General features: G+C 47.5%; 1 long non-coding RNA gene across 1 annotated transcript; it reads left to right on the top strand.

Annotated features, from left to right (window-relative positions):
* The first annotated feature begins 2147 nt into the window (after window positions 1-2147).
* Window positions 2148-24146, top strand: LOC135375120 (uncharacterized). Its single transcript, XR_010417163.1, has 4 exons — window positions 2148-2218; window positions 3595-3641; window positions 13139-13225; window positions 24075-24146. It is a non-coding gene; the product is annotated as an uncharacterized LOC135375120 (long non-coding RNA).
* The last annotated feature ends 608 nt before the right edge of the window (window positions 24147-24754 follow it).

The following is a 24754-nucleotide window of genomic DNA, read 5'->3' as shown; positions in this document are numbered from 1 at the left end:
ACGTATGTCATGTAGTGCTATTACGTGTTTTACAGGGCGTGTGATCCACGATATGTCTACGGCATTACTCGTGTAGGAAGGTGGAATACTGCTAAAAGCTATAGGTGACAATACCCTTCTGTGTAGGTGTAAAATGCAGTGCCGAATTGAGATGGGGAATTAGTCAAGCAGAATCCCTTTGAACGGACCTATGTACACTTCTTTACAGTCCCATTCATTGGGGAAATGCGGTTTATAGTATGAAATGCTGTCTTGGATTGTTTCCTGAAGTGCACAACTCGTAAATAACCCTTACGAACGTTGTTGTAGCAAACAAAGTTCACGAAAAGGAGGAAACATAGCCCGAAACATAAACTCTAACCGCGTTTTCTGAATGACACTGTTCATGGCTGAGACTGTGCAGGAAGACTTCAGAATCTTAGTGTTCAAAAAGGTTGGACTACCGTGAGTAAGAGGAGACACTGACCCCGCTTCGTCACCCTTTTCCCTGTGTTGGGGTTATTCCCGTCACACGTTAGGGACCTACATTCCTCTGTAGGGGAGACAACCGTGCACGATGACCCCCTTTTCTATTTGTGTGCGTTGGGTCACGTTGACCAGTCGAGTCATTTGGAAATATCTCGAGTAACTGTCCGGTTCTAGAGGGGAAAACTCCAACCCGAGGGCCTGCTGCTTACGGCCCGTTGGCCGATGAAGACATTCCCCTAAGTGAGCTGCGATCCCTGATGCAGAGGCTCACTGTGACTGCCGTAGATGATGCTGCGGTTTCTGACTACGTTGACGTTGATAAGGATGATAACGCGTGCGCAGCTATGACTGATGACGGTGTGATTGCTGCTGTTGCCTCCGATGATGTGTAGCAAGACGGTGCCGATGACGCCAGTGAGAAACAAGGCTTCGACATTGACACTTTGCGTCTGCACTGACATTCTTCGAGCAGCGCAACAGCGTGGTTCAACTCTATGCAATTAGCAAACGTTTGCAGGAATCGAGTGCATACACTACTATGTAACAGCTGTCATTGACGAGATTTCTGTGTTTTAATTAAACCTTGCTCTGTAGGACGTTTCTATTCGGTCGTTTCATTATCCGGATGTCCCGGTATCCGGACGATTTCGCCAGGAACGGCACCGTCCGGATAAACGGGGGTCGACTGTACTTCTTTTTTTCATGGATGGTTTTTCTAGTTTCGGAACGGCGTCTTCCGCGAAAATCCTGATCGGAACAGAATATTTTCCATGTTTCGGTGGAGTGAGGTGCGGTGTTCAGGTCGTACCCTGGCTGCTCTATGCTCCATTGCGTGCATGGCCGATGGGCCGTACTACACCTTCGCCACACTACTGTTACGATGACAGGCGGCGTCCGCATTTTAATCGGCATGATGCAGTGCCGAACGTAAAGCCATGACGAAACAAGTCTGAGCATGGGCAGCACGAAAAACACGAACATACATGTATATGTTCGTGTTTTTCATGTTGACCATGCTCAGGCTTGTTTCGTCATGCGTTTCGTCCGCCAGCTAGCCTCTTCTTTCTTTTTTTTTTTTTTACATTGCCCTAAACATATTTCCCCTTTGCCTGCGTTAGCGTTGTCCTACCAATCACGAACACAAAGCCTTTAGCTGCATGATTTATATCTGTGGCGCAAGTATTCTTTTTTGTGCGCTGCAGAACGAAAGTGGTTTCCATTTTACCGTGTTTCCTTAATAACATATTTACGTTTTTTTTTTTCTCTTCTAAATAGACATTTGGTGCATTGCTTCCGTACCAAGAACCATGATAATTGTTGGTACTGAAAATGTTACGGTTGAAATGGCCGTACATGTTCAACGCACATTGCATCTTATGTTTTAGATAGTCGCCAAAAAACGTCTTGCCTAACATCTAAATTTCATTCATTTTCGTGCGTTGAATAAATTATTATTAAAAAGCAAAGAAAAACACTGCATATAATCAGGATTTTTACCGCATATTTCGAAGATGTTCAGTGCACGATTGCATGGGTATTTGGGGGGTTTATAGCGCATATTTATCCGTTTAGCCTTACACATCCTCCAAAGTGCAATGTAATTGTGCAATTGTATTGATGAATATACGACGTTATCATTATTCTGTCATCGCTATTTTCTTTTAGGTTTTTGACAACGCTGCTTTGGGCAGGTGCTATGATGGGGTATGCTACGATGAGTCAGTGTATGATAGGTTGGCCAAGCTAAGAGGTAAGTGTATACTTCACTGGCTCGGGATGGTGTAGTATCAACAGAATCACCCCACTGTGCGAAGACGGACCACGTGCTTTTTGCCCTCAGTACCATAGCAGAAGTAGTGAAAAAGAAAGGTGCACTATATGCTTGTCACCAAAAGATTTTGCAGACATACGCTCAAGGCTGAGCGGATGACGTGGAAAAGGAGAAGTAGGACCTGTTGTGAGAAATCGAGTAGATTACAAATGGGACTCGTCACCAAAGAAAAAAGATTAACAGCCATAAAATTATGCCATTAATGGCGCACTATAGTGCAGAAATCTCTCCTTACGGAAACCAAAGATGACGTTAAAATATAATATGGCGTAGACACAGGCAAGCTGATCGCTCTACAAGCTGGAGAAACTCCGTTTTGAGGAAGCCTGATTGATGGGCGACAGAGAAAAACAAACACGGCACGGCGGCTTACCCTCTAGTGAGTTGTGGTTGAATCGGAACGCGATTTCCAAAAAAAAAAAAAAAAAGATACGAGACAACCTAGCCTATAATCATTCGCAAAAACGAGACACACACACCAAATTGATAAGACAAAGCCTTCAAAGTATGAGAAAATTAGGTACAGTGCTGGACAAAAGGTTACGAAACACGCTCCGCCGCACTCGTGGAGGGGGGGGGGGGGGGGGTTATGGCAGGATAGGCTCGCCGTTGTTGGCCACACAGAAGTGGGCGTCGTCACGACTATAGCAAAAAAACAAAAACAAAAAAAAACGCATAGCAATACAAAACACAAAGGAAGGACGGACGGATGGAGGATAGAGGAGGTTGAAGGATGGGGATGGCGGTGAGGTGCACGAGTTCATCGCCGCCGCACTCCTTCTTGAGAGTGACACGCTAGCAACGAATGGGACCGTACGGACTTAGAGACAAGTGCCTAGGTAACCCAGTCACCTGTCTGCAAGTCCCTGCTGTACCAGTCGCTGTTAGCGTGTCAGGATGAGGAAGGAATGCGCCGGAACGTGTTCCGTAGACTTTTGTCCAGCCCTGCACCACTTTCCCTTTCCAGGGAATTCTTTCTCTGCAGCGAAACGAGATCCAGACTGTGCATTTCCCTTCCGCTTCCCTAACGGTCAATAGTCACCTGTGCCGGGTTAAGTAACTGGGGAACTTTCGATACATGGGAATATTCCAGATGAGATGATAAAGAGGTGCGTCACAAAAGGCATCCTGCAAATGATGACCAGGGACGTGCCCTCAAAGCGGTTTCTCTCCTCCGATTATACTTATCCGTGAATGTCGTCCTGCTCTCTCGACCCCCGTTGTTCATATTCTGTTTTAAAACATCGCCAGCAGTCGGAGCGTCATCCTTATACGAACGTCAATTTATTCTGCAGCGCCTAAGACTGAGATGCCATGCGGACAAGGGCACGACTATTTATTTGTAAGTATTGAGACCTGAAAAACGGTTAGGAGCAACTAAGATTTATTTGAACAAGAACTTTCGTGCAAGAGACTGCACTTCTTCAGATTACACAACTAAGTGCGACACAAGTATATATACAAAGAGAACAGATACAATAAAACAGGTTTCCAGAACTGAGTGAACAGAAAACAACCAGACAGTAACACAATGCATCACGTGAGCAACCGTCACATAAGAAATAGGAAAGAGAAAGTGTACGGGTAAATGAGACATTCGGAGAATTGGTGTTCAAAAGATTTGGTGGTGAAAAAACGGGGGCACAGGTGGATGTCTAGCCGCGTACGAGGAGAACACAGCTTTTGTTGAACTGCGTGGGAAGGTCCGGGTGACCTTATGCGCTGAAGGGAAAATGGAGCTAAGAATGCTAAGAACAGAAGGTGAATGAAGTAGCTTAGCTGGATGATGGGTTGAACAACTGCAGAGGACCGCCATGAACGTTTAGTCCCCGTGGTTTTAAAGAAGAAAATTTAGAAATAAAGAAGGACTCGCGATTTTTGCGTTTGCAATCGGCGGTGTAGCCAGATTCCAGAATTGCAATAGACAGGTGTGTATCCATGTCGTGCCTGGGAAGATTAAAATGTATGGCAACGGGAGTGGGGCGATTATTGACAATGTCGGATTTATGACCGTAAAACCTCTGACGCATGGTGTTGGAGGTTTCACCAATGTACTGAACATTGCATTTCATACATGTTATTAGATAACAAATGTTAAAGGAGTTACAGTGCAAAGATTGTTTAATTTGAAAGGTGTAGTTGTTTATGGTACTGGAGACCGAGGTGCAGGTAGAAATAAGATTGCAAATTTGGCAGCTGTGCCATTGCAGGGACCCGAACCAGGTGTTGTAGTACGGCGCAAACGCGAAGAAGTAAGGATATTCCGGATATTCCTTGACCTGCGGAAAGTGACAATGGGGGCAGAAGGAAATAGTTCTTTCCATTTTTCGTCACTGTGTAGAATGTTAAGATGGCGCTGAAAAATAGTTTTCGTGTTACGAAGGGCTTTCTTGTAGGTGGTCACGAAAGTAATGTTTCTGTGTTCCTCGTTAGGTTGGCTGGAAAGAAGTGCCTCTCTGTCCAGCGAGCATGATTTGGAGAAAGCATTTTCAATTAGAATGCTGGGATAGTTACACTTCTTGAAATCAGCAGACATTTCGTGAGCGCGTCTGTGGAAGTCGTAGGTAATGGAACATATGCGCTTCAGTCGTGTGAATTGCCCAAAAGGAATATTTCTTTTCTGGACATTGGGGTGATAACTAGTAAAATGAAGATACTGGCGTCTATCGGTTGGTTTCTTATAAAGGTCGGTGACTCGTTTTCCAGACCGAATGGAGACAGTGACATCAAGAAAATTGATTGAAACATTGGAATAGGTGCAGGTGAATTGGATAGTGCTATGCAACGAGTGCTATGCAAGTGTTCAAAGAAAGACAACAAGGAAGAGTTGTCACCTGGCCACACAACAAAAATGTCGTCGATGTATCTCAGGAAAATAAGCGGCTGTACGGGGAAGGATTCAAATGCCCTCTTTTCAAATTGACCCATGAAGAGGTTTGCATAGTTTGGTGACACGCGGAATCCCATCGCTGCGCCATGTACTTGGACAAAATGCCTGCCATTAAACTCAAAGTTATTCTACTTTAGGACCAATTCAATTGTGGGATTAGGACCAATTGTGGGATGACCGCAGAAGTGTGGAGGATGTCGGAGGGAAAAGAAAGGAGAAAGGATTCCACTGCGTTCAGGTCCTCATCGTGGGGGATGTTAGTATACAATGATTTTACGTCCATGGTTACCAGTGTCATATTGGTCAGATCTGAGAACTGGTTGTTGATAGAATTAATTTTAAGGAGAAAATCATTTGTGTCTTTGACGTATGAAGGAAGTAGCGGAGGTTCATGTTTTATACAATGGTGTATCAGAAGGGAAATCTTTTCTCTTGGTGTGTGAATGCCTGATATTATAGGTCTGCCAGGGTTATTTTTCTTGTGGACTTTTATAAGGAGATAAAATGAACCAGGATTAAAGGTCAGCTCCGGAGGAAACTCACTGCCACAGATTACAACAAAAACTCGCAGGCACAAAGGTTGATGCCTACTGAATGTACTTCCAAAATAGTTCCGGCGAATACCCTGTATTTACTGCGAAATCTGTTTTTTGGTTTGCCGTCCGATCGTCCGCTTGAACAGCTGACGTCACGTTCAGATTTCGCTTTGGCTCCTCTTGGCTTGTTTGCTGGCTCGCAGTTTCGCAATCGCCAGCAATCACAACTCGTCACTCGTCAGGCTGAAAGCGAAATCGAGAGTCGTGTACGTATGGGCAACTTTCTCCGCGTCTTAATTTGATCATCTTTTTACTCCGGCTAGTCAGTACATACAACCTCATATAAGTTGTCTCTTTGTGAGAGATGCAGCGTGAGTGAATTGTGAGAATGCCGTGCTTCTCGCAGTACGAGCAGGTACGCTACTAAGAAAGATGATTCGTGCCAGGTTCCCAGTTGATATTGTGCGTGATTGAGTGGTACGAAACCAGTGGTTGAGTGCTCTGAACTTATCAAGGGAACTGTCGTGTGTGCTCGAAGCATTTTGCATCAGAATGTTACGAGGTCGTTCACCTGACGGCCGATTTGGACTGTAAAAGTCGCTGGAAAGGGATGCGGCACCCGCCTCGTTCGACGACAACAAAGAGGAGAGGATAGCAACAAAGGACCAAAGTTGCGGGTAAGTGTCCACACGAACTTGCACTATGGCTTGCACACAATATAAGCATGTGAACAACAAATATGGGACTGCTAAACCCTATAATCCGCAGTTGTATGTAAAACTACGTAGTTTCTCAGAGAAGCTGGTTGAGAAATTACATGAGTTTGGAGAAGTCTGAGCTTGGGCACAGGGAAGACAAAACAGTCACAGCTGCTGAAATCAGCAACAACTTAGGAGTTCCTGTTTTGAGACACTCTGTGTCTGTCTGGACTTTCACATTCAGCCTTTTCCCAACTATGGAACCACACCATATCCTGCATACATGGTAGCATATTGTTGTTCCTCTTTAAAAGCCGGGCTGTGTCTGTGAGTGCTGTGTATTCAAGTTGTAATGTAAAGTTATTATGTGCCAGAAATTCCATTCTGTCCTTCTATACTAATGAAGTTGACTCCAGCAACTGAGTACCTTGACCAGCAAGGGATGACGATCAGCATGCTCGTCAAGAATTAGCAGAAATAGGTGAAGTCATGAGAAAGGCTCATCTACCTGTGAATCATCGTTTTGACACATGGCACATTGCAAGAGGGCCACATTTGCTTTGTAGCACACCGTCATAACACATATGTATGCTGTCCATTGGTTGACAACATATTTCCTATTAGAAGAGGGTATAGCTGGGGGCAAGCTATGCTGTCAACATTGTTGATCACATTTTGTAGCTCTTAAATATGTAGATGCTTTTTTGCACTTTTCCTAACAATATTAGCCTTAACACGTATAATTATACTTTCTGCTTCTTCTTTCTCAGGCCCCAGGAAAGAGGTACATACAGCAGCACTGGTGAAGCAACGTCTGGTGCTACAATAATGGTGCCACAGTATCGTGAACATGTACATGTGTGCGCACGTGGACAAGCAATGATAATGGCAACCTGTTCCCGGTAAAATGGCTCGTGATACTCTGGCATGTCATGGATATTTGGATCATAACGTTGCTTCACATATTCATGAGCATCAAAGTCACCATGCAAGATGTGCACATCAAGACATTGGGAAGCTGCTTTGGCCCCACAAATGTGATTTACAGTATTTCAAGCTAGCAGCGATTACTAAGCAACCGTCCTGCATTCCTCACTTACAGGAACTGGAACATTCGAAGTGTTGTAGGGGATAGTGGGTGTACTTCCCCTTCTGAAGGACATCCCGCCATTGTGTGCACTAAAAGTTCCCTTGTCTCAGTGCCGTTACTCGGTTATGTATCTAAGTATGTCATGGTAAGTAGGTCATGTATCACTTCCACCTTATCTGTGTGCCACATATTGTATCTACACATAAGGAATGTGTGTGAGAAAACTACTGAAACAGAGAATTGCATTGTTTCTTTACTGCACAAGCCTGTTCTGTCTGTTTTAGGAATTCTAATAATGCTAATTTTCATGTCAGGGTATGTCCAGGGGCTTTCTGGTGCTCTGCTTGATCTCTGTGGACGATAGCTGTTCATGAGCCCCCGAACAGAAGGAAGAGACTACACAAGGGGGGCTCACCGCAAGAGTTACAGTGAATGAGTAAACGCTAACAACTCTGCAAGGCACTAAATGCAAGTCGACAGCAGAAGGGCTTCAGCGAACATGTACAAACAGTCGCATACCTAGGATTTTTAGTTTTTGGCATTTCATTCGCCATTAATCGGTGGCTTCTGTAGAAGCGTAGGGGATGGGGAAACAAACACAAGAGCACACAGTAAATGGAGTACAGTTAATTTATGTGTTAACACAGTTGTGTTATCACAGTGTGTGTGTTATTTTTATGACGGCAGCTGTTCACGCGGTCTATATCGCCGACGTAAGTGATATCAGTGTTCTTCAAGACTTCCCTCCCTCTCTACGGAGCATATGGGAATGTAAACAGGCGATGGTGGCAGGGAGCGTCTGCTCGATCCAAAAATATTCCAGAAGCCAGGAGAAGTCATGATAGAAAACAACGAAACTGCACACCGGCTTGACGCAACAAAATAACAATTTTAATGCAGACGTTTCGTCAACCATGCGTTGGACATCATCAGTGAAAGCAAAATGAGAGGCGACCGCAACCAGCGGATTACTTAACCAGGTCGGCGAACACTTCGGGGAGGGGCCCGCGATTGGTATTACACACTGAAGGTTCTCCTCGCAGGTGCCATTACTCAAGCAGTTTCCTGGGGCCCCACCTTTGTTCCCTGGCTAAGGTCACAGCATTCGCGTAGTCAAAAGAGTGATCTGTGTTCCAACAATGCTCGGTGAGCTCTGTCTGAGATCGCGTTGCGTACCGTAAACCTACTGGAAACTGGAAAAACCTTTACTGGAAAGCCAACTGGTACCAGCTCGTTCCCAGTTTGCACCAACTGGTGGTCAACTGGAACCAACTAGTACCAAACTGGTGGCAACTGGAAAGTAAAATGGTACCAGTTCAAGCTGGGCTGGTGGCAACTGGGCACTTTGTGGTACCAGTTCAAGCTGGACTGGTTGCAACTGGAAAGTGAACTGGTACCAGTTCAAGCTGGACTGGTAGAAACTGGAAGTGAGGTGGTGCCAGTTCGAGCTGGACCAGTTTACATATTTGGGGGGAAGTTTCGGTTTCAGTGCCAGGACAGGTTAATATGAAGATTGCAAGACGACGTTATAAAAACGATCAGAAGTAACTTTATTAGTAGAAATAATCGTATTTCAATTTTTGGTAAAGTTCGTTAGTGTTAACGAAAGTTATTTTGGAACTCATATATTTGTATTTTGTGCGTTCCTTCTCCCGCGTTGAATGACGCGTTTACTGTGCAACTGTCGCTTGCTTAGCAGCGTGCTTGTACAGCGATTTTTGTCTGTTATGTTCTCAGCGTGACGTGTGACATAGGCGTTGGTTTTGTAATCTAAAGGATTTGTCTGCAAGTTAAGACAGTGCGACAGTACAGTGAGCGCCGGCGGCCGTGCGGGTGGGTGTTATAGGATTACAGCTCGACTACAACTTTGGAGACCGCTTTATATCGTGAGTACTATATGCTTAAGTGCTTCTCCCTTGTGCACCATTTAGAAATATTACTTCCACTAGAACCTCTTCTCTTTGTCCCGCGTCACATTCGTGACACCTGCAAGTGCACGCCGTTTTACGAGTAACATCCGGTTTATGTTAACGTTACCAGCAACTTTTTTCATTCATGTTTTTGTTTCTGCTTTTTTTTTCGTTCATTCTCGTGTTTTAGATCCTTCATACCACGGATGTTGTCGAACTAGCGTAGTGCGCCAGAGTAGTTCTCATTACCCCCGAAAGCCGGCGAATCTCTTAGTTGAAAGGTCCAACTACTGCACAACGGAAATGTTGAGAGATTCGCGTACTTTCTGGGGCCACGACTGCTCAAATTGAGTGACTGTCCAGGCACACACTACAATTACATGTTGCAATTGAATGCATATTCACTTGTGCCTTTTCAACTTTCCAGAAACCTTAAGCTGCTGGGGCTCAAAGGAAAATATCGATCCATCGTGTGCTATTAAAAACATCTCAAATACTTTGTTAAATGATTCAAGATGTCCACAAGGCAGTCAAGCAAGGGACCAATCAACCATGAAGTATTATCTATTCCATGTAACTCTGTAGTTCATCTACTGCTATAATTTAATTACGTTATAGTTACGCTACATGTACATTAGAATATGTGTAATGTTTGACTACAAATAGAATACAATTTTGCACCGCAGTTCTTTGGGTCTGCCGTTGCTGGGAACAGCAACCCTGCAAAGGGGCACCGGTTACAAACAAGCTAACCTTTGTCCGAACAGGCCGCTCTAAGTGAAGCCACTTCAACCGGTCCCAGCTCAACAATGAGGTTTGCAACCAGTTTCAGTCGAGACTGCGACCGGTTAGAAACCATTTGGGCCAACTGGTACCAGTTGAGACTGGGGCCGGCCAGAAACCAATTGGGCCAACTGGTACCAGTTGATCGAACTGGTCCAGTTGCAACTGGGACTGGGCGAACTGTGTTATCGAACAGGGACCAGTTCGATCAACTGGTACCAGTTGGCCCAACTGGTTTCTGGCTGGTCCCAGTCTCAACTGGTACCAGTTGGCCCAGCTGGTTTCTAACCGGTCCCAGTCTCAACTGGGACCGGTTGCAACTGGGACTGGGTGAACTGTGTTATCGAACAGGGACCAGTTGTCCCAACTGGTACCAGCTGATCTGGGACCGGTTGAACTGGTCCCTGTTCGATAACACAGTTCAACTGGTACCAGTTAAAAAAATTTTCGCCTGGGCCTACCTAAGCTTTGTAAATCATTGAGTATGTCGAACTCATCAATAGAAGGTGGGGTGGGGACGAAGCTAAGACCCTTAGACAAAACGCTAATATCAGCTTGATTTAGCGTGGCACTGGACAAATTAAAAACTATGTCATTTGACCATGCCGTGGGATATGTAATATCAATTAAAATATTGCAGATATTGAGATCATTAACGGGTGTGAGGTCTAGCTTGTCACGTTTAGCTTTCTTGGATTTTACAGATTGTAGTTTGGAGTGCTTATCAGACGCAAATATTCTCAGTTCCGACACTTCGTTGGGCCGTAGTGTTAGTGCTAGTTGCCGGAGTTGGTTGTCAATATCCTTAATTCGGTACAAACTCTCAGTACGCAAAATTTTTAACAATTCTATGGATGCATGCTTTAATGAGCTAGACCATCTTCTAGAGCTTCGAGGAGAGTGCAATGTAAATGCTGGGGATGCACGAACAAGCAAATCTTTGGGAACAATATTCTGTGCTATGCAGTCGGAATAGCAATGAAGATGAGACACAAATCTAGCTTTCTTATCGATTAATTTACGTGCTTTGAGGAAGGAAGCAGACCTGTTATTGTCCATGTCTAGTCACCGACAGCTCCTGGTGTTACACCTCCTAGTGACGTTCCGAAGTTTCTTGGTGGGTTGTCTACGCGCACTTAGAGCAGATGTGGTTCTGGAGGTGATGGTGGCCTCAACTGAGTTCACTGGAGCGTTCACACTGTTTTGCGGCACGCGGCCTTCCCACGCAGTTCAACAAAAGCTGTGTTCTCCTCGTACGCGACTAGACATCCACCTGTGCCCCCGTTTTTTCACCACCAAATCTTTTGAACCCCAATTCTCCGAATGTCTCATTTACCCGTACACTTTCTCTTTCCTGTTTATTATATGACGGTTGCTCACGTGATGCATTGTATTACGTGATGTTTTGTGTTACACTCTAAATCGTTTCGCACTTTTAAAGGTGTAAAATAGGTGTATTAACAAAGATCACACCCCTTTCACACCCTACAACTTTGTTTTGGAAGTTCCTGAGGGTGTAACAATGGTGTACTACACCCTCAGGTGAAATATATGGTGATAGTGTGTCGCTTGGGTGTAGAAAGGGAGTACGTTTGTTTTCGTTCACATGAACAAAAGTAAATACATACAACAACAGGGAGCAGGAAGTTACATTACAAAAGTGCATGCCCTGGACTTACAACACGTCTACCATCTGGTAATGCATGCAGGTTTAGAAGATCTGTTGAGATAGTGCGTAATTTTTTTAAAACACGTTGCTCCTCATTGCGAGACAGAACATGATAGTGCTCACCATACTCAACTATAGGAAATGTTTGTATGAGAAAAATTGTATCAGAGTTAATAAGATGTATGCCTGCAATCTCAATGAACACGGATAAGTCCTCCTCGGAAGATTCTTTGCCAAGCCAATAGCAAATGTGTTATAATTATCAACTGCACTTTTCACATAGGCTATAGATTTTGCGTGAATATCACGGTCATGAATGTAGCTCTGAATTGCTTCTGGGGCACGTTGAAGTAGTACATCCTTCGAACCATCAGTAGATGTGGCATTTCTCATGAAGGGCTGCGACCACACATACATTTGATAAAATTGATGTCTTCTTTCTAATGAAAGGGTTATGTTCTTAAAATGTCGATTTTTGCTAGCAACATCTTTAAAATGCTGGTGTTTCCCTTCGAAACGCGTACAACCATACAGATAGGAAAGGACCAAACATCCTGATGAGTTGCCGATAATGAACAACGTAATGCATTTTACAGGGGTTAGGTATTTGTGGGTACAACACTGCAAAGCCTTGAAGAAATACGCAGCGTTCTAAGTAATGAACATGCATATGGAGGAGGTGCCTGCTCATGAGAAGGTCTACAGTTTCACGAAAAGCTATATACAGCTGCTATGCTTCATTGCGATGCACAGCTGCCACGCCATACATGATTGTCTGTAGGTCGGCTGTGCATGGTTACACACATATTTAGTCACCTTGATGTGCATACATATATGGACCTCAGTGTGATTATACGCAATATGCTGGTAATTGTGAAAACACTGTTACCAGCATATAGCCACAAACCCAACAGTTTTATTCGGCATTACACCCTTTACACCTCAATTGCAATGAGGGTGTTAAAATAAACCTTAAAAGGTGTGCGCCATGAACATTTTGATTTACACCTTTTAAGGTGTACAACGATTTAGAGTGCACTGTATTCAGTCTTTGTTCTTTGAGAAGCATTTGCCACGCAGAAGTAGTAAAGACCAAAACTAAAGCAGCCGCAAACGGGAAAGTGGTGGAAATAATGTACTAAATAGTCCGGCGTTCTCTTCTGCGCGCAATCCCATGCTCGTATATCACATTCAAGCATCTCTTTCTGCACATCACCGTATAGCATGACATGTTACAAGTAACCGTAATTGACTTGCATGCAGAATTCCAGGGGACCATTCGGCTGCCATTTTTACTGCTACGCACGTCCCCACAAGATCGCAAGACGTCCCGACGGCAATGTCTGTCTGGTAAGGAAAATAGGAGCAAACCTTTTCAAACATTTGCACGTTCCTCAAGCCCATTCTCGGTGTTTTCTATGACGTAAAGGTGCACAAGAAGATCATTCGCATTAACAATTTGGGACGCAACGGAACACTACGCCTGATCCACGTCTTCAGAAGCCCGAGGAAAATTTTCATTCGCACAAACAGGCAGAATCTCTTTGCGGGCTACCTACATGCAGGCGTGCTTCATTGGCTTTTCTCTAGCGCAGTGATCCGTCCTCTCTGCTACCCAGCGACCTATAAAAATATAAAATATAGGGTGGCGACAACAACCACCCGCCCGACCTCACTTCACGAGCAGTAACATACAAAGCTGGTTTTTGTCGCTTTGAAGGCTGTCGGCGCCGCTTTCCCTGGTGCTTCCCAGTTGCCTGAAGTATGGGCTCTTCTGGCAGCGGACAATCTCTTTTTGCCACACAATGCAGCAAGCGTGTAAATCTGCTGCCATATTGCAGTGGAACGCGCGTTGCCTTCGGAATAAGCCACCTGACTTGAAAGCATTCGTTCTTCGGCATCAGACACCAGTACTTGCTATTTGCGAAGCGTATGTCCCGCAAGACTTTCGACTTAGTGGATATAGCACTTACAAACTGGACAACACATCGCAGTTTCGAACCATCATCTGCGTAAGAAATGACCTGACCTCGGCACTCATTCACTCTCGACGTGACCCATTTGACTACATTGAATGTAAAGTACGCATGGGCCGTACCGTATTGACTGTAGTGAGCCTGTACATTCCCCCGTCGGCTACTGTCAGAGATCGCAGTATTAGGGATATATTTGCCTGTCTCCCAGCCCCGTTTGTTGTTGTTGGTGATGTCAACGCACACCATCCCTTGTGTGGTAGCAGAAAGGTTGACACCCGCGGCAAAATCTGGGGGGACGTTATAGATGATCTGCGACTGCATCTTCTCAATGATGGGTCATCTACGTTCCTCGGCCGGTGTTTTCGGCCAGACTCTCTAGACCTCTCTCTGTGCTCAAAGGATGTATCCAGGTATCTGTCGTGGGCGGTTGGCCTGGACGGTCGGGGAAGTGACCATCTTCCCATTTTCATTGGTTTTCAAAAATTTCTTCAGAAAGACCGGCATAAAGTTGTAACGATAACTGATTGGTCAGCCTTTCGCGCCTTGTGTTCCACCAGCACCCGACCTGACCTCTCAGCAGACGAGATGGCAGGATGCATCGAGGAGGCCCTTCGTTCATCAAGCAAGTATGTTAAAGTCGTTCCTGGACATCTCGGCTCAAACCCTAGGGTTGAGCAGCTGCGGGCATACCGTCGACGCGCCGAGCGCACAGCTCGTCGAACTGGGTTGCTCAAAGACATCCAAGAAGCCCGCCGCGCGTGCAAGGCAGTCACTAAGGAGCTGGCTGCGATTGATCGTAAGCGCTGGAGGCAGTTCTGCGGATCGTTGTCATCTTTTGACAGCCCTGCGAAGATCTGGCGAGTGGCAAGAAGTTTAAGCGAACCTCCCACGAACCAGCATCCTTTAGGTGCGCTTGCGCTGTCCTCCTCAAAGTCCGAAGCAGAGGTGGCTCAGGCCTTCTGCAACACCATTGCCGCTCCTTCGAAGGCTTGTGGTTTTCTTCACCGTGTGACTTTCTACAACGTGGTTTTCTTCCCATGTGACTACCTTAGTCGAACGGATTCAAGCTGCGCCCATAGTCACTGACCCGGACATGGATATGGATTTCTCACTGGCCGAGTTCAGAAACGCGCTGCTGCTGTCTCGGGTTTGGTCCTCTCCTGGTCCGGATAACGTCACCTATAGGGCTCTCCGCAACCTTGATCAGAAATGTGTGAAGTATCTGCTGGAGGTATTTAATAAATCATGGAGGTCAGGGAAAGTACCCGACAGTTGGAAGTGCGCACGTGTTATTCCGCTATTGAAGCCAGGCAAGCCACCATCGCAGCTCTCCTCCTTTCGACCAGTGAGCCTGACTAGCTGCCTTGGGAAGTTGATGGAGCGCATGGTACTCGCTAGACTGGAGTGGTGGCTCGAACATCGCCGCGTCTTCCCGGAAGAAATGCCAGGCTTTCGACGGCACAGAGCAGCAATAGACTCGGTACTCGATTTAATGACTTCTGTGGAAGACGCAAAGGTGCGCAAGAAGACTGTGCTGGCTGCCTTTCTCGAAGTTAGGCGGGCGTACGATACTGTCAGACACGCTTCTGTCCTCCATGGCCTTGTTGATGCCGCCCTGCCTTTCAGAGCTCTCTCATGGCTTACTGATTTCCTTCATGGACGGGAACTGTTCGTCCGTACAAGCCAGGGGGATACAGACTTTGTCGAGTTGACCCATGGGGTGCCCCAGGAGAGTGTTCTGAGCCCCATCTTATTCAACATTGTTATGGCTGGCCTTCGAGGTTGCGTCGGTAGGAAAGTGGCTATCTCCATCTATGCTGATGACATTTGTATCTGGACCAGCGGTAAATCCCGTCCTGCCCTCCAGCGACGCCTCCAACTCGCCCTCGGTGCTATTCAGCAGTACCTGTCACTGGCGGGCTTAGACATATCGACGGAAAAGACAGTAGTACTTCCTTTTACAAGGCGGAACATGAGTCCCTTCCAGCTTTCCGTTGCTGGCATACCGTTGAAGCACGTGTCTCACCATAGGTTCCTCGGTCTCACTGTTGATGCTAGTCTTTCTTGGCGGAGGCATATTGCAAGCTTGGAGATCAAGATTCACCGTTGGATTGCAGTGATCCGCCGCTTGACAGGCTTGAGATGGGGCAGTGACACGAGCTCTCTGTTGGCCGTCCACAGGGCTTTGGCTCGAGGGTCCCTCGCGTACAGTTTGCCGGTGCTTAATGGCCTGCCGACATCTTCAGATTATAAGCTGCAGTGCCTCCTGGCGCGCAGCCTTCGTGTGTGCCTCGGCGTCCCCCGAGCAGCAGAGACCCGAGCAGTTATTGCTGAAGCGAGGGACACCCCGCTGGAGGTTCTTCGCTACGGTGAGACCTGCCGACTTTTCCTCCGCCTTTTATCTTATCATCGGCGGCACCCGCTCGTATCGAAGATCTTGAGGCGCAAGCACTGCAAGGTCCGCTCGGTGATGGCTCAGCTGAAGCCTAGCGTCCCGCGTTTCGTAGTGAAGACAGTGGCTCCCAGTGCCCCCCATGGTCTCTGGCAAGCCCAGTCACCCGCCTAACTGTTCCTGGCCTGCATGGAAGGAAAAGGGATACAGCCCCGTGTGTCGCCAAGCAGCTTACCCTGGGCATGATGAACGACAACTACACGGCGTCAACGTCAGTTTTCACTGACGGGTCATCTACTCGGGGTGGATCGTCTTCAGCATTTGTCATTCCATCTCAGTCAGTCTCCTGTGGTCACCGTCTTTCTCACAGAACATCGTCTACGTGTGCCGAGCTCTACGCCATTCTATTTGCTACGCAAAAAATATCAGCCAGTCCAGCTCAGGCCTGGGTCGTCTTTACAGACTCAAGACCCGCGCTCCAGTGTGTGGCCAACTTGGGGATACGTGGACTCCTCGGTCCTGTTGTTTTTGACATCCTGCAAGCTTATAAGAAGGCGAACATTGCAGGGCACACTGTAGTATTGCAGTGGATCCCCGGACATGTCGGTATCAGTGGCAACGAAGAACCAGACAGAGCCGCGTTGAACGCCCATCAGCACGCAGCTTTTTCCCCGGTAATGATGTCGTCGGGCGACCGAAGACACCTCCTGTCGTCACTCACCGGTCCCCAGGTGCAGGCCCAGTGGGAACACGACATAGCTCACTCCCTTCTCTCTGATGTAGACCCCACGCTTTCTCTCGTCCTTCGTCCGTGACTACCGCGCCCCTTAACTGCTCTCTTCCACCGCATGAGGCTCAATGTTGCCTTTACACCTGCCTTTCAACACCGTCTCGGCTCCACCTCGTCTTCCCTCTGCCCCACTTGTGGAGTGCACGGCGACCTCAGCCACGTCATCCTGGCTTGTGGGCAATACCACCACGAGCGTGCCCTAATGGAACTCTCTATGCAACGCATTGACAAGCGGCCGTTCAACCTAGCGAAGATCATCGGTACGTGGTCGAACGCTGCCCAACAGACGCAGGGTCTTCGTCTTCTGGCAGAGTACTTGTGCTCCACCGGTCTGGCGACGGCTCTTTGAAAGCCCCATCATCATCCCTTCATCCTCCCCCAACGCGAAATAGGGCAGTGTACCGCCTCAGCGGCGGTGAATCGCCCGACCCATCTATCTGTGTGTGTGTGTGTGTGACGCTGAAACTTGACGTGGCAGTCAGTGTTGTCAGCGTGAATCAGAAAGGCTAAGGATCTCAAACAAGAGCTAGTGCAAACATGGATGGCCGTTGCTGACGTTTAAATCGAGTTTACCTATTGCAGCACCGTTTATCAACAACCACGACTTCATTTTGAGGTGATTATAATTTCTTTCTTTTGAGATGATGAATTTCATCACAGGGGCGATACGTTACCCCAGTGCTGGTGGTGAGGTGGAGAACGAATTATAATGAGTCGTTCACAATAAGGATCGAAATCCGGTGACTTCGCAAAACGTGAACAGAGTATGAAAACTGTAAATGTCAGTTTCATAAACTGAAAACTCGTGCGGATAGGTGTTTCATATTAAAAGCCCTCTGTGCCTGGACAAAAGACATAAAACTAGAAGTTTTTCTCGTTTCCTTTCCTTTTCTCCTTTTTTTTTTTTTTTTTACTTGGACACTACTTGTCAACCGGGACGTGAGTTTGAAAAGTAACTATAGGTCTACCTCTGACTTGTTCAGGGCCACAGCGAGAGACCCGAATGGATTGGTGCGTGGAAGACCATCGCGCAGGGTACGCGCAACTTGCCATATTCTGACGTGTCTGTTGAAAAGCGAAAGAGGGTCTCACAAAACCGGCGCCAACGCAGTCGATCAAGGGCTGTCAACTTATGTTGCACAGCTCTAAGCGAATGACGCGCTGCGACAATATCGGAAAGTAAACCCGGGCACCGAGCTCTCGTCTCAGCTTTTCTACGGCAAACACGTAGCTGTTCCAGGTGGGGACTTGAGCCCGTATGTCCTGCTGCAACAGGTACATGTTTCAAGGGCTCACGAAGAGAAGTTGTCAGCACCTCTGGGAGGTGCTCCGCGACCATCTCCCGTTGTGATGACGCCTCACATCGCTCCCGGAACACCTTCAAGTTAACCAGACGAACGGACCTCTTGCCACGTTGCGTGGTGTGTCCACGGATCGCTATGTACTATTTCGGAAGGTGATCGCTTCCTGTCTCATCACAACCAGTAAACTATGACGCCTTTCTAAAGACATCTTTCGAGCAGATAGAGACATCGAGGACATCGGTGGTGAAGTCCTTACGCATAAATGCGTAGGAGCCATCGTTCACCAAGCACACATCGAGTTCTTCAATGACGTCGCTTCATATTCTAGCTCTCTTTGACGTCCGTTTTCCGACTTCCCCACAAGGGGCGATGTGCATTGATATCACCTACAAGAATGAATGGAGAAGGCAAGTTTTCCGGAACATGCTTAACCTCACGTTTCGGAAGGGCTGACGAGGGTCGAACGTAGAGGCTATCCACGGTGAGCAAAACGTCACGGAAGCGTACTACACACGTGACATATTCAACAGCAATACCCGGCGGCCGTGACGCGGCAAAGGACAGACGTTAGTGCTATCGGTTTAATGCTATTCTTGCGAAGCAGAAGAAGAACATTCTTGGTGTTCGTGAACGTTGTGCAGCTACGAGCTGTCATGATGTCTGTCTGTCTACCAACGTCATGATGACCTTTCTCGGGTAGAGGTTTATTGTTCGCTGCCTCCTATTGAAAGAAAAGTACGACCGAAGGTCGCGTCCTTTTCAGAGACCATCGTAATCCCCTCAAGACCGTGGCTTTCGGGCACGACCTTGTTCGCCACTAGCTTTGAACGTAGTTGAACGCTACGCAGCTCTCCCCTTCCGATCTGTTTTGGTTTCCGTGTGTCTACCAACGTCATGATGACGTTTCTCGGGTAGAGGTTTATTGTTCGCTGCCTACTATTGAAAGAAAAGTACGACTGAAGGTCGCGTCCTTCTCAGAGACCATCGTAATCCCCTCAAGACCGTGGCTTTCGGGCACGATCTTGTTCGCCACTAGCTTTGAACGTAGTTGAACGCTACGCAGCTCTCCCCTTCCGATCTGTTTTGGTTTCCGTGTATCTACCAACGTCATGATGACGTTTCTCGGGTAGAGGTTTATTGTTCGCTGCCTCCTATTGAAAGAAAAGTACGACCGAAGGTCGCGTCCTTCTCAGAGACCATCGTAATCCCCTCAAGACCGTGGCTTTCGGGCACGATCTTGTTCGCCACTAGCTTTGAACGTAGTTGAACGCTACGCAGCTCTCCCCTTCCGATCTGTTTTGGTTTCCGTGTGTCTACCAACGTCATGATGACGTTTCTCGGGTAGAGGTTTATTGTTCGCTGCCTACTATTGAAAGAAAAGTACGACTGAAGGTCGCGTCCTTCTCAGAGACCATCGTAATCCCCTCAAGACCGTGGCTTTCGGGCACGACCTTGTTCGCCACTAGCTTTGAACGTAGTTCAACGCTACCCAGCTCTCCCCTTCCGATCTGTTTTGGTTTCCGTGTGTCTACCAACGTCATGATGACGTTTCTCGGGTAGAGGTTTATTGTTCGCTGCCTCCTATTGAAAGAAAAGTACGACCGAAGGTCGCGTCCTTCTCAGAGACCATCGTAATCTCCTCAAGACCGTGGCTTTCGGGCACGACCTTGTTCGCCACTAGCTTTGAACGTAGTTGAACGCTACCCAGCTCTCCCCTTCCGATCTGTTTTGGTTTCCGTGTGTCTACCAACGTCATGATGACGTTTCTCGGGTAGAGGTTTATTGTTCGCTGCCTCCTATTGAAAGAAGTACGACCGAAGGTCGCGTCCTTCTCAGAGACCATCGTAATCCCCTCAAGACCGTGGCTTTCGGGCACGACCTTGTTCGCCACTAGCTTTGAACGTAGTTCAACGCTACCCAGCTCTCCCCTTCTGATCTGTTTTGGTTTCCGTGTGTCTACCAACGTCATGATGACCTTTCTCGGGTAGAGGTTTATTGTTCGCTGCCTCCTATTGAAAGAAAAGTACGACCGAAGGTCGCGTCCTTCTCAGAGACCATCGTAATCCCCTCAAGACCGTGGCTTTCGGGCACGACCTTGTTCGCCACTAGCTTTGAACGTAGTTCAACGCTACCCAGCTCTCCCCTTCTGATCTGTTTTGGTTTCCGTGTGTCTACCAACGTCATGATGACGTTTCTCGGGTAGAGGTTTATTGTTCGCTGCCTCCTATTGAAAGAAGTACGACCGAAGGTCGCGTCCTTCTCAGAGACCATCGTAATCCCCTCAAGACCGTGGCTTTCGGGCACGACCTTGTTCGCCACTAGCTTTGAACGTAGTTCAACGCTACCCAGCTCTCCCCTTCTGATCTGTTTTGGTTTCCGTGTGTCTACCAACGTCATGATGACCTTTCTCGGGTAGAGGTTTATTGTTCGCTGCCTCCTATTGAAAGAAAAGTACGACCGAAGGTCGCGTCCTTCTCAGAGACCATCGTAATCCCCTCAAGACCGTGGCTTTCGGGCACGACCTTGTTCGCCACTAGCTTTGAACGTAGTTCAACGCTACCCAGCTCTCCCCTTCTGATCTGTTTTGGTTTCCGTGTGTCTACCAACGTCATGATGACGTTTCTCGGGTAGAGGTTTATTGTTCGCTGCCTCCTATTGAAAGAAGTACGACCGAAGGTCGCGTCCTTCTCAGAGACCATCGTAATCCCCTCAAGACCGTGGCTTTCGGGCACGACCTTGTTCGCCACTAGCTTTGAACGTAGTTCAACGCTACCCAGCTCTCCCCTTCTGATCTGTTTTGGTTTCCGTGTGTCTACCAACGTCATGATGACCTTTCTCGGGTAGAGGTTTATTGTTCGCTGCCTCCTATTGAAAGAAAAGTACGACCGAAGGTCGCGTCCTTCTCAGAGACCATCGTAATCCCCTCAAGACCGTGGCTTTCGGGCACGACCTTGTTCGCCACTAGCTTTGAACGTAGTTCAACGCTACCCAGCTCTCCCCTTCTGATCTGTTTTGGTTTCCGTGTGTCTACCAACGTCATGATGACGTTTCTCGGGTAGAGGTTTATTGTTCGCTGCCTCCTATTGAAAGAAGTACGACCGAAGGTCGCGTCCTTCTCAGAGACCATCGTAATCCCCTCAAGACCGTGGCTTTCGGGCACGACCTTGTTCGCCACTAGCTTTGAACGTAGTTCAACGCTACCCAGCTCTCCCCTTCTGATCTGTTTTGGTTTCCGTGTGTCTACCAACGTCATGATGACCTTTCTCGGGTAGAGGTTTATTGTTCGCTGCCTCCTATTGAAAGAAAAGTACGACCGAAGGTCGCGTCCTTCTCAGAGACCATCGTAATCCCCTCAAGACCGTGGCTTTCGGGCACGACCTTGTTCGCCACTAGCTTTGAACGTAGTTCAACGCTACCCAGCTCTCCCCTTCTGATCTGTTTTGGTTTCCGTGTGTCTACCAACGTCATGATGACGTTTCTCGGGTAGAGGTTTATTGTTCGCTGCCTCCTATTGAAAGAAGTACGACCGAAGGTCGCGTCCTTCTCAGAGACCATCGTAATCCCCTCAAGACCGTGGCTTTCGGGCACGACCTTGTTCGCCACTAGCTTTGAACGTAGTTCAACGCTACCCAGCTCTCCCCTTCTGATCTGTTTTGGTTTCCGTGTGTCTACCAACGTCATGATGACCTTTCTCGGGTAGAGGTTTATTGTTCGCTGCCTCCTATTGAAAGAAAAGTACGACCGAAGGTCGCGTCCTTCTCAGAGACCATCGTAATCCCCTCAAGACCGTGGCTTTCGGGCACGACCTTGTTCGCCACTAGCTTTGAACGTAGTTCAACGCTACCCAGCTCTCCCCTTCTGATCTGTTTTGGTTTCCGTGTGTCTACCAACGTCATGATGACGTTTCTCGGGTAGAGGTTTATTGTTCGCTGCCTCCTATTGAAAGAAGTACGACCGAAGGTCGCGTCCTTCTCAGAGACCATCGTAATCCCCTCAAGACCGTGGCTTTCGGGCACGACCTTGTTCGCCACTAGCTTTGAACGTAGTTCAACGCTACCCAGCTCTCCCCTTCTGATCTGTTTTGGTTTCCGTGTGTCTACCAACGTCATGATGACCTTTCTCGGGTAGAGGTTTATTGTTCGCTGCCTCCTATTGAAAGAAAAGTACGACCGAAGGTCGCGTCCTTCTCAGAGACCATCGTAATCCCCTCAAGACCGTGGCTTTCGGGCACGACCTTGTTCGCCACTAGCTTTGAACGTAGTTCAACGCTACCCAGCTCTCCCCTTCTGATCTGTTTTGGTTTCCGTGTGTCTACCAACGTCATGATGACGTTTCTCGGGTAGAGGTTTATTGTTCGCTGCCTCCTATTGAAAGAAGTACGACCGAAGGTCGCGTCCTTCTCAGAGACCATCGTAATCCCCTCAAGACCGTGGCTTTCGGGCACGACCTTGTTCGCCACTAGCTTTGAACGTAGTTCAACGCTACCCAGCTCTCCCCTTCTGATCTGTTTTGGTTTCCGTGTGTCTACCAACGTCATGATGACCTTTCTCGGGTAGAGGTTTATTGTTCGCTGCCTCCTATTGAAAGAAAAGTACGACCGAAGGTCGCGTCCTTCTCAGAGACCATCGTAATCCCCTCAAGACCGTGGCTTTCGGGCACGACCTTGTTCGCCACTAGCTTTGAACGTAGTTCAACGCTACCCAGCTCTCCCCTTCTGATCTGTTTTGGTTTCCGTGTGTCTACCAACGTCATGATGACGTTTCTCGGGTAGAGGTTTATTGTTCGCTGCCTCCTATTGAAAGAAAAGTACGACCGAAGGTCGCGTCCTTCTCAGAGACCATCGTAATCCCCTCAAGACCTGTGGCTTTCGGGCACGATCTTGTTCGCCACTAGCTTTGAACGTAGTTGAACGCTACCCAGCTCTCCCCTTCCGATCTGTTTTGGTTTCCGTGTGTCTACCAACGTCATGATGACGTTTCTCGGGTAGAGGTTTATTGTTCGCTGCCTCCTATTGAAAGAAAAGTACGACAGTAGGTCGCGTCCTTCTCAGAGACCATCGTAATCCCCTCAAGACCTGTGGCTTTCGGGCACGATCTTGTTCGCCACTAGCTTTGAACGTAGTTGAACGCTACCCAGCTCTCCCCTTCCGATCTGTTTTGGTTTCGGTGTGTCTACCAACGTCATGATGACGTTTCTCGGGTAGAGGTTTATTAACGCGCATGCCATAGAGTGTTAGGCAGCACCGCGCACGGTGCAGGTGTGGAAGTTGGGGGCGAAACAGTGACCAGAGCTCGACTCCTAGTCAGCCTACGACGTGTGGCGTTCGGCATGACTGAGATAAGTGGTCAAGTTTTCTAATAGTGCCTTCCGGAGGAAACAGAGCTAATTAAAAGGGCACAAGCCAGCCGACGCGCTGCATATTGAGGCAGCGTTTCAGTGAAGCCGACGACTAAACTAAAAAACTACGAGGTCTAAACTGAAACAAAGAAGGACAATACTAATTTTGTGACTACCAACTCGGCTGTCGTTGACTGAAGTTGGTCGGGAGTGGAAAATTAGGGGAATATTTTGCGTGGTCGCGCAATGAAATCCTCAGCTGACGGTAGCGTGCTGCGCAGTCTAGTTCTCCCGTTTGTCCCTGTGTTTATCCTCGTTGTTTTGCAATAGATGCCCGCCAGCCAGTGGACCTCTGTACGAAGTTACGTAACAAGCATTTCCATAAACTGTTTTGTTTCAGAATCCGAGGACGGCTCTCAAGGGCGGATGTAAAAGTGGCTACTGCGTAGCTGGTTACCAGAGAATTTGAGCGGAGACGAGCGTCACAATGACATTTGTACGCAAAGCACTGTCTTCCCCAACGCTATTAAACGCAACATTCATCCTAGAAGTTGTCTTTCCGTGTAACATCAGTGCTCCTACCCAGCGGTGAGACACCCCGTGTCATAGTCATATGGTTCATCGTGGTATGAAAGACACAACAATTAATAGACCTAAACTGAAAACAGATAGTGGAAGAAGCCGTCATTTATAGTTATAATAGTAATTGGAAGTGGATTTACATGTAAGGTGGCAGTTATAACGGTGGCATATTCGCGCATTGCCGATCGTGCTTGTCACGGAGCTCGTCGTTAGGGGACATGTACTGACTAAAATCTGGAGCTGGTGGCTAATTAAGATTCGGACTCGGCGGGTCAAACGGATTACGGTCAGTGGCTGAACGTTTGGACTCAAACACAGAGCTAGATCCAAACACTTACTATCGCTCACACGTGGGTTGCGAAAAGCGAAGATTAGCACACACAGCTACAGCTTACGGTACTCCGAGAAAAAATGGTGACGCCGCAACTTTTTTAGGGGAGTAAATGACTTGTTTCTTAGAACACTCCTACTTGGAGCAACACCTACACCCTCCAGGAG

The sequence above is a fragment of the Ornithodoros turicata genome, unplaced genomic scaffold (genome assembly GCF_037126465.1).
Source record: "Ornithodoros turicata isolate Travis unplaced genomic scaffold, ASM3712646v1 ctg00000829.1, whole genome shotgun sequence".
In the NCBI taxonomy this organism is placed as follows: domain Eukaryota; kingdom Metazoa; phylum Arthropoda; class Arachnida; order Ixodida; family Argasidae; genus Ornithodoros; species Ornithodoros turicata.
Note: the sequence above shows the minus strand (reverse complement) of the source record. Positions and strands in the feature narration are given on the sequence as shown.